Source organism: Cherax quadricarinatus, chromosome 1 (genome assembly GCF_038502225.1).
Source record: "Cherax quadricarinatus isolate ZL_2023a chromosome 1, ASM3850222v1, whole genome shotgun sequence".
NCBI lineage: Eukaryota > Metazoa > Arthropoda > Malacostraca > Decapoda > Parastacidae > Cherax > Cherax quadricarinatus.
This window is the reverse complement of record NC_091292.1, coordinates 6,158,712-6,169,680: the sequence shown is the minus strand read 5'-3', so window position 1 is coordinate 6,169,680 and position 10,969 is coordinate 6,158,712. Positions and strand designations below refer to the sequence as shown.

General features: G+C 41.9%; 2 non-coding genes across 2 annotated transcripts; one reads left to right on the top strand and one right to left on the bottom strand.

Annotated features, from left to right (window-relative positions):
* The first annotated feature begins 4,648 nt into the window (after nucleotides 1–4,648).
* On the top strand, nucleotides 4,649–4,720 carry TRNAE-CUC (transfer RNA glutamic acid (anticodon CUC)). Its single transcript has one exon. It is a non-coding gene; the product is annotated as a tRNA-Glu (tRNA).
* Nucleotides 4,721–5,147: 427 nt separating this feature from the next.
* Nucleotides 5,148–5,238, bottom strand: TRNAY-GUA (transfer RNA tyrosine (anticodon GUA)). Its single transcript is given in 2 exon segments — nucleotides 5,148–5,183; nucleotides 5,202–5,238. It is a non-coding gene; the product is annotated as a tRNA-Tyr (tRNA).
* Nucleotides 5,239–10,969: the final 5,731 nt, after the last annotated feature.

The following is a 10,969-nucleotide window of genomic DNA, read 5'->3' as shown; positions in this document are numbered from 1 at the left end:
ACTGGGTGTAACCAGCAACACTGGGTGTAACCAGCAACACTGGGTGTAAACAACAACACTGGGTGCAACCAACAACACTGGGTGTAACCAACAACACTGGGTGTAACCAACAACACTGGTTGTAACCAGCAACACTGGTTGTAACCAGCAACACTGGGTGTAACCAGCAACACTGGATGTAACCAGCAACACTGGGTGTAACCAGCAACACTGGGTGTAACCAGCAACACTGGTTGTAACCAGCAACACTGGGTGTAACCAGCAACACTGGGTGTAACCAGCAACACTGGGTGTAACCAGCAACACTGGATGTAACCAGCAACACTGGGTGTAACCAGCAACACTGGATGTTTACCTGGAGTTTACCTGGAGAGAGTTCCGGGGGTCAACGCCCCCGCGGCCCGGTCTGTGACCAGGCCTCCTGGTGGATCAGAGCCTGATCAACCAGGCTGTTGCTGCTGGCTGCACGCAAACCAACGTACGAGCCACAGCCCGGCTGATCAGGAACTGACTTTAGGTGCTTGTCCAGTGCCAGCTTGAAGACTGCCAGGGGTCTGTTGGTAATCCCCCTTATGTGTGCTGGGAGGCAGTTGAACAGTCTCGGGCCCCTGACACTTATTGTATGGTCTCTTAACGTGCTAGTGACATCCCTGCTTTTCATTGGGGGGATGGTGCATCGTCTGCCAAGTCTTTTGCTTTCGTAGTGAGTGATTTTCGTGTGCAAGTTCGGTACTAGTCCCTCTAGGATTTTCCAGGTGTATATAATCATGTATCTCTCCCTCCTGCGTTCCAGGGAATACAGGTTTAGGAACCTCAAGCACTCCCAGTAATTGAGGTGTTTTATCTCCGTTATGCGCGCCGTGAAAGTTCTCTGTACATTTTCTAGGTCGGCAATTTCACCTGCCTTGAAAGGTGCTGTTAGTGTGCAGCAATATTCCAGCCTAGGTAGAACAAGTGACCTGAAGAGTGTCATCATGGGCTTGGCCTCCCTAGTTTTGAAGGTTCTCATTATCCATCCTGTCATTTTTCTAGCAGATGCGATTGATACAATGTTATGGTCCTTGAAGGTGAGATCCTCCGACATGATCACTCCCAGGTCTTTGACGTTGGTGTTTCGCTCTATTTTGTGGCCAGAATTTGTTTTGTACTCTGATGAAGATTTAATTTCCTCATGTTTACCATATCTGAGTAACTGAAATTTCTCATCGTTGAACTTCATATTGTTTTCTGCAGCCCACTGAAAGATTTGGTTGATGTCCGCCTGGAGCCTTGCAGTGTCTGCAATGGAAGACACTGTCATGCAGATTCGGGTGTCATCTGCAAAGGAAGACACGGTGCTGTGGCTGACATCCTTGTCTATGTCGGATATGAGGATGAGGAACAAGATGGGAGCGAGTACTGTGCCTTGTGAAACAGAGCTTTTCACCGTAGCTGCCTCGGACTTTACTCTGTTGACGACTACTCTCTGTGTTCTGTTAGTGAGGAAATTATAGATCCATCGACCGACTTTTCCTGTTATTCCTTTAGCACGCATTTTGTGCGCTATTACGCCGTGGTCACACTTGTCGAAGGCTTTCGCAAAGTCTGTATATATTACATCTGCATTCTTTTTGTCTTCTAGTGCATTTAGGACCTTGTCGTAGTGATCCAATAGTTGAGACAGACAGGAGCGACCTGTTCTAAACCCATGTTGCCCTGGGTTGTGTAACTGATGGGTTTCTAGATGGGTGGTGATCTTGCTTCTTAGGACCCTTTCAAAGATTTTTATGATATGGGATGTTAGTGCTATTGGTCTGTAGTTCTTTGCTGTTGCTTTACTGCCCCCTTTGTGGAGTGGGGCTATGTCTGTTGTTTTTAGTAAATGTGGGACGACCCCCGTGTCCATGCTCCCTCTCCATAGGATGGAAAAGGCTCGTGATAGGGGCTTCTTGCAGTTCTTGATGAACACAGAGTTCCATGAGTCTGGCCCTGGGGCAGAGTGCATGGGCATGTCATTTATCGCCTGTTCGAAGTCATTTGGCGTCAGGATAACATCGGATAGGCTTGTGTTAATCAAATTTTGTGGCTCTCTCATAAAAAATTCATTTTGATCTTCGACTCTCAGTCTGGTTAGCGGCTTGCTAAAAACTGAGTCATATTGGGACTTGAGTAGCTCACTCATTTCCTTGCTGTCATCTGTGTAGGACCCATCTTGTTTAAGTAGGGGTCCAATACTGGACGTTGTTCTCGATTTTGATTTGGCATAGGAGAAGAAATACTTTGGGTTTCTTTCGATTTCATTTATGGCTTTTAGTTCTTCCCGCGATTCCTGACTCCTAAAGGATTCTTTTAGCTTAAGTTCGATGCTTGCTATTTCTCTGACCAGTGTCTCCCTACGCATTTCAGATATATTGACCTCTTTTAGCCGCTCTGTTATTCTTTTCCGTCGCCTGTAAAGGGAGCGCCTGTCTCTTTCTATTTTACATCTACTCCTCCTTTTTCTTAGAGGAATAAGCCTTGTGCATACATCGAGTGCCACCGAGTTAATCTGTTCTAGGCATAAGTTGGGATCTGTGTTGCTTAGTATATCTTCCCAGCTTATATCGGTTAGGACTTGGTTTACTTGGTCCCACTTTATGTTTTTGTTATTGAAGTTGAATTTGGTGAATGCTCCCTCGTGACTAGTCTCATTATGTCGGTCTGGGGCTCCACGCATACATGTCTGAACCTCAATTATGTTGTGATCTGAGTATATTGTTTTTGATATGGTGACATTTCTTATCAGATCATCATTGTTAGTGAAGATGAGGTCTAGTGTATTCCCCAGTCTAGTAGGCTCTATTATTTGCTGGTTTAAATTGAATTTTGTGCAGAGATTTAAAAGCTCGTGTGAGTGTGAGTTTTCATCAGAGCTGCCTCCTGGTGTTATTACTGCAACAATATTATTTGCTATATTCCTCCATTTTAGGTGCCTTAAGTTGAAATCCCCCAGGAGCAAGATGTTGGGTGCAGGAGCTGGAAGATTTTCCAGACAGTGGTCAATTTTTAACAGCTGTTCCTGGAATTGCTGGGATGTTGCATCCGGAGGCTTGTAGACTACCACAATGACTAGGTTTTGGTTCTCGACCTTTACTGCTAAAACTTCCACTACATCATTTGAGGTGTTAAGCAGTTCTGTGCAAACAAGTGACTCTGCAATATACAGGCCAACCCCCCCTTTTTGCCTGTTCACTCTGTCACATCTGTATAGGTTGTAACCTGGGATCCATATTTCGTTGTCCAAGTGATCCTTTATGTGGGTCTCAGTGAAAGCCGCGAACATTGCCTTTGCCTCTGCAAGCAGTCCACGGATGAAAGGTATTTTGTTGTTTGTTGCTGGCTTTAGACCCTGTATATTTGCAAAGAAGAATGTTATCGGACTGCTGGTATTGTTGGTAACCAGCAACACTGGGTGTAACCAGCAACACTGGGTGTAACCAGCAACACTGGATGTAACCAGCAACACTGGGTGTAACCAACAACACTGGCTGTAACCAGCAACACTGACTGTAACCAGCAACACTGGGTGTAACCAACAACACTGGCTGTAACCAGCAACACTGGGTGTAACCAACAACACTGGATGTAACCAGCAACACTGGGTGTAACCAACAACACTGGCTGTAACCAGCAACACTGGGCGTAACCAACAACGCTGGCTGTAACCAGCAACACTGGGTGTAACCAACACACTGGATGTAACCAGCAACACTGGGTGTAACCAACAACACTGGATGTAACCAGCAACACTGGGTGTAACCAGCAACACTGGCTGTAACCAGCAACACTGGCTGTAACCAGCAACACTGGCTGTAACCAACAACACTGGCTGTAACCAGCAACACTGGCTGTAACCAACAACACTGGCTGTAACCAGCAACACTGGGTGTAATCAACAACACTGGCTGTAACCAGCAACACTGGCTGTAACCAGCAGCACTGGGTGTAACCAACAACACTGGCTGTAACCAGCAACACTGGCTGTAACCAGCAACACTGGCTGTAACCAGCAACACTGGGTGTAACCAACAACACTGGCTGTAACCAGCAACACTGGGTGTAACCAACAACACTGGCTGTAACCAGCAACACTGGGTGTAACCAACAACACTGGCTGTAACCAGCAACACTGGCTGTAACCAGCAGCACTGGGTGTAACCAGCAACACTGGCTGTAACCAGCAACACTGGGTGTAACCAACAACACTGGCTGTAACCAGCAACACTGGGTGTAACCAACAACACTGGGTGTAACCAGCAACACTGGGTGTAACCAACAACACTGGGAGTAACCAACAACACTGGGTGTAACCAACAACACTGGGAGTAACCAACAACACTGGGTGTAACCAACAACACTGGGTGTAACCAGCAACACTGGGTGTAACCAAAAACACTGGGAGTAACCAACAACACTGGGTGTAACCAACAACACTGGGTGTAACCAACAACACTGGGTGTAACCAACAATACTGGGTGTAACCAACAACACTGGGTGTAACCAACAACACTGGGTGTAACCAACAACACTGGGTGTAACCAACAACACTGGGTGTAACCAACAATACTGGGTGTAACAAATAACACAGAACATTGGAATATATTTATTTACCGCCGAAATGGTTCCTAACTCCCGTGTTGTCTAGTGGCTAGGATACGCGGCTCTCACCCGCGAGGCCCGGGTTCGATTCCCGGCACGGGAAACTGTTTTCCCTCAGGTAATGTCGATGAGAAGTCTTGTCACAGCTATTGCTGAATGTGTTCTGGGAGAAACGTGCAGACGTCGATACTGTTGTAGTTGACGAGGAAGCTGTTACTCTGGGCTTCTGCAGGATTTCAAACCTGAGAACTAAGTGTTAAAATTTGAGTAAATTAAAGTTTATACTCACCCATCCCCCCAACTTTCATTACATTTCCCCCATCTATCCTTCTGCACCAACAGTCTTGTTGCTATCCCCTCACCTGATGCAACGATCCTGCCTTTCCACCCTTCTTACTGCTCCTCCCTCACCTGACACAGCGTCCCTACCTAATTATATTGTGAGAAGACACGAGGATATATTTGGGTTCATTCGTCCGTGTGGGTCTTCCAGCGATACACCAGAAATCATTTGATTAGACAAAACACTCTCCTTCGAACCGGAGTCGAACCAGTGACCTATGGATGTCTGCCTTCACAACCAACTACAGTCCACCGCTCTACCAACTGAGCTATCGAAGGGATTTACGAGATGAACGCGAGAGATGTTACTCTGCTAGAGGTGTGTGAACTCACTACTACTTGACAAATGCCAACTTCATTAGTTTCCGTCCTCACATCTCTCAAGCGAGGTGCCTTGATGCTGGTGAAGGGCTCTTGATCTAAGGTGCATTGAGGCTAGTGAAGGGCTCTTATCCACGCTACCACCTTCCTCTACTTTAGATCTACCTTCCTCTGCGACTCTTCCTTGATTACATCCCAAGGCGCTGTGAGACTCTTGGGTTTAGCGCTTTTTCTAGAGGTACTTGTAGCCCAGCCAACACCGGGGAATACTGACATCCAAAAGATCTGACTGTGTTGTTGAAGGCCCCATAGACATGTGGCTCTTCCTCAAATCAATGAAGTTCAGCTGAAGTTTTTTTTTTGTATCATTGTTCTCAAACTGTTAGTTGACAACTCAAGATTGCAATGTACTCGCTTCTTGAAGACATATGGCTTTATCAATTCACACTGATTAGTTAATGGTTCAAGATTAGTTAATGGTCACGTGATTAGCTAATGGTCACGTAATTAGCTAATGGTCACGTGATAAGTTAATGGTCAAGTGATTAGTGGTCCAAGTCGAAGATAAGCTTCGTCATAAATTCCATTCTCTTACGTACGGGTTATTTATGAATTGTTCCAGTCACGGTATTGTGCCTTTTTATTCTTCATTAATTCTATCATGCATCTGTAAGCTTATTTACGTACAGATACACATAAGTACAATAATCATACAGAGCTTAACATACGTGTATATTACCTAGAATAACCCAAAGTGACTTATTTCCACTGGGGTCTGGTGTGAGATGGAATCCACAGGTGTACACTGACTCCACCGTTCACAATCCTGGCGTACCTGTGTCTGGCTCCTGACACAAACATGACACAGTTGATAAGATAAGATAAGATTTCGTTCGGATTTTTAACCCCGGAGGGTTAGCCACCCAGGATAACCCAAGAAAGTCAGTGCGTCATCGAGGACTGTCTAACTTATTTCCATTGGGGTCCTTAATCTTGTCCCCCAGGATGCGACCCACACCAGTCGACTAACACCCAGGTACCTATTTGCTGCTAGGTGAACAGGACAACAGGTGTAAGGAAACGTGTCGAAATGTTTCCACCCGCCGGGAATCGAACCCGGGCCCTCCGTGTGTGAAGCGGGAGATTTAGCCACCAGGCCACCGGACCTAAGAGATAAGAGCTTTTACGGATGACAGAGAACCAGTTATATTTAAGGTGTCAATTTCATATACATGGATACATTTGAGTGAGAAGAATATAGTAAACAGTTCAGTTTGCAGGACAGATGCCCAAGTGTTGATGCGTGCTCCAGTTTCTATAGGGAGGCACAGCAACACAACGCAGGCAGTCATCAGTCACCGCACATCTTCGGTCATCAGTCACTGCAACAGATCTTCAGTCATCAGTCACTACAACACAATATCTTCAGCCATCAGTCACAGCAACACAACATCCTCAGTCATCAGTCACTCCAAGACAACATCCTCAGCCATCAGTCACTGCAGCACAACAGCCTGGGTGATCAATCACTGCAGCCTAACAGTGCTATCGTCACCTCATCAGTGTCATCCATACCCTCACTTCCAATTGCCAACAAACAAGGAAACTATCAATCCTCAGTGACGTTCAGCAATTGACGAAACAGCGGGTTGAGTCGCTGCTGTTTGTCGGCGTGATGCACTCCTCAAGTGGCGCTGACCAATATGATTAGTCATGAGGGAGCGCTAAGCCCATCGGAGTCGCGTAGTACCTGGGAGGGTGCAATGGTAGGAAATCAGATTCGATACAAAGAAACGAGTGGTATTACTCAATAACAACACTGCGACTACCCGAGGATTCGAACCCATGTCGTTTTGGCCCACTTCATGGTAAGCGAAAATCACACATTACGTTCAAACCCACGGGACCACGCAATCCTACAAGAATAACACACCCAGCAGAGCTAGGTGTTTTACCGTTATCCGAGGACATACGGTGGTGTGGGTGCCTTGAGCTAATTTCATTCTACTCCCCGTTTGGTGTACTAGCCTCACGAGCAGCTTATACATATATTATTATAACCAAGAACGTATGGTATTATTAATAACACTGTGACTAGCTGAGAATTTCAGTTCGATATATATATATATATATATATATATATATATATATATATATATATATATATATATATATATATATATATATATATATATATATATATATATGCAATAAGATCACAGTAAACAGGTGATTTCAAAATATGCAAAACAACCACTCTGAAAGAATAGAGAAATTCAAAGCGCTTTCGTGACTACTCACATTATCAAGGAACTATGAAAGTGAAGCATCCAAGGAAGCTATATAAGGGGTCCGGCCAGCACCTCACTATCAGATCCCACAATGGTTAAACACGTGACGCGCGGCGAGCCAACTTGGATAGGTCCTTTGCACAACTCACCCCCAAGCTATTTATTTGTCCAGTGTATTACTAAATTCTTCCCAAATTCTATTAATTATAAATGGATCTAATTTATATAAACCAAAGGAAATATTCATATTATTGTCAAAACTGCTTTTTATGAAACAAGATTCAATTATATTCCTGTCGACCATGGACTTGCTTGATACTACTTTCTCAACTTTTTGAAAATCAATTGGATGGTTAAAATCTCTTACATGAATAAATAGAGCATTGGAATCTTGTCCAGTTCTAATGCTATATTTATGTTGTTTTAATCTTAGTTCGAGATTTTTACCAGTTTGACCGTAATAAACTTTATCGCAAATTTTACAAGGAATCTTATAGACACATCCATCAGCATTTTGGGGGGAATTCTTTATCAAAAGTTTTTTTACTGTATCAAGATTTTTGAATACAACTTTAATATTAAAAGTCTTAAGAAGAGAAGGCATATCAACCAAGTTTTCATGGTAAGGGAGAACCAACATATTTTTAGTTGAATAAGGCTGGTTGCCCCTTTTTGGATTATAAAAAGTGTTTCTAGCAACTTTAAAAGATTTATCAATTACATTTCTTGGGTATTTTAAATCATTACGTATTTCATAAATTTTGGATATTTCCTCATCTATGAACTCAGGACTACAAATTCGTAAAGCTCTCAAAAACATTGATGAGAAAACAGACAGTTTGACTCTATCTTGATGCGAGGAATAATAGTGGACATAGGAACAGTTATTTGTAGGTTTTCTGTAAATTTTAAATTTGAATTCATTATTACCCTTAATAATTAAAACATCTAGAAAAGGCAATGAGTTATTTTCTTCAAACTCAACAGTAAAGTTTATAGAATGGGCTAAGCTATTTAATTTTCCAAGAAAATGGTGTATATCTACATTTTTGGGCATAAGACACAAAATATCATCAACATATCTGAACCATTTAGCTCTATTAGGGAGGATTGTGTTAAGCAACCTTGTTTCAAAAAATTCCATGTATAGGTTACTAAGAACAGGTGAAAGAGGATTTCCCATTGCCATACCAAACTTCTGAGTGTAAAACTTATCATTAAATACAAATTTTGCATCAACAATGCAAAGTTTAATAAGTTTAATGATAGTAGGAACTGGCAATGGTAAATCATAGTTAACGAGTTCTTCAGATAAGAAACTTAATAAATCATCAACAGGAACTTTCGTAAACAAGGAAGTAACATCAAAACTAACCATGTTAAAATCATTTAAGTCAGTCAAGGAGCTTAATTTATCAACCAAGTCTATATTGTTTTTAACATTAAAGTTAGAAATTTTGCCAACAATAGGGCTCAAAATATCAACAAGCCATTTGGATAATTTATATGAAACTGACCCTATGGAGCTAATAATTGGTCTGACTGGATTCCCTGGTTTGTGTGTTTTTATTAGTCCATACATGTAAGGTAACTTATCAGATGAAATTAATTAACTTATCAGATGAAATTTTAGACAAACATACAACTGCTGCTCTAGGTTTTGGCCTAAGTTTTGCAACTTCAAAAAAACTTAATAATGGTGAAATTGCAAAAGCCTTTTGTAACTTTGAAAAATTTTCTGATTTATCCTCTGATGAAATTAATATTAGTAAAGGAATGGTATATAGCTCTATGTTAAAACCAAACATTCCCAATTGCCCTCCAAGATTCTTTAATCTTTAAGTCTTATGATACACTTTATAACAATAAAAATTTGCGCCTTACTAAAGCAGACAAAATAAATGCAATAGTAATTATGAAAGAAAATGATTACCAAGAAAAAATGGGTGTGGGTGTGTGTGTGTGGGTGTGCGTCCTTGTGTGTATGCATATATTTGTACGCTCGTGTGCACATGTCCGTGCGTGCGCCCTCGTGTGTGTATGTGCGCGCGCGCACTAGTGTGGGTGTATGATCCACTTAATATTTGTATTTATAACTCATTACAATTGTGACCAGGTGTGGACGTATCAGTGGTTCATTACTTTGTAATTTGTTCATGACTGTAACCATGTATAGGAGTGAAGCTGATTCATTACCTCTGTAACTTGCCATGATTAGTGACCAGATCTACCTGGAGTTCATTACCTTTGTAACTAGTTCAGCTGTCATAACTTTGGGGTCCAGTCACTGGACCCATTATGTACCTTTGTAATCTTTTGACTACCGCCCACAGGATGGGTATGGGGTGCATAAAGATATTAAACTAAAGTGTGTGTGTGTGTGTGTGTGTGTGTGTGTGTGTGTGTGTGTGTGTGTGTGTGTGTGTGTGTGTGTGTGTGGTGTGTGTGACTCAACAATCAATATTTGCACCAATAACTCATTACAGTTGTGACCGGGTGTGGAAGTGTGAATTGCTCATTACTCTATAATTTGTTCATGATTGTAGCCAAAGTATAAACGTAAGTAACCATTCTACAGAATTCATTACCTTTGTAACTTGTGAGCTCATTACCTTTGTACCTAGTTCAGCTATCAAAACTTTGGGGGCCCAGTCCCTGGACCCATTACGTACCTCTGTAATCTGTAAATACCTTTGTAACTTGTCATGATTGTGACCAGACTTACCTGGAGTTCATTACCTTTGTAAATTGTGAGTTCATTACCTTTGTAAATTGTGAGTTCATTACCTTTGTAAATTGTGAGTTCATTACCTCTGTAACTTGCTCAGCTATCAAAACTTTGGAGTCCAGTCCCTGGACCAATTATGTACCTCTGTAATCTTTTGACTACCGCCCACAGGATGGGTATGGGGTGCATAATAAACATATTAAACTAACTAACTAAACTGATACTGAAACCTATTCTAAACTTAGGAAAAATCCCATAGAAACCGTTAACAGCAATTTCAATAAAACAATAAAACTTCTACTGAAAGGCAAAGATGAATTAGTCAAACAATTTACTTCCACTAATCCATCTTTACCTTACATGTATGGACTAATAAAAACACACAAACCAGGGAATCCAGTCAGACCAATTATTAGCTCCATAGGGTCAGTTTCATATAAATTATCCAAATGGCTTGTTGATATTTTGAGCCCTATTGTTGGCAAAATTTCTAACTTTAATGTTAAAAACAACATAGACTTGGTTGATAAATTAAGCTCCTTGACTGACTTAAATGATTTTAACATGGTTAGTTTTGATGTTACTTCCTTGTTTACGAAAGTTCCTGTTGATGATTTATTAAGTTTCTTATCTGAAGAACTCGTTAACTATGATTTACCATTGCCAGTTC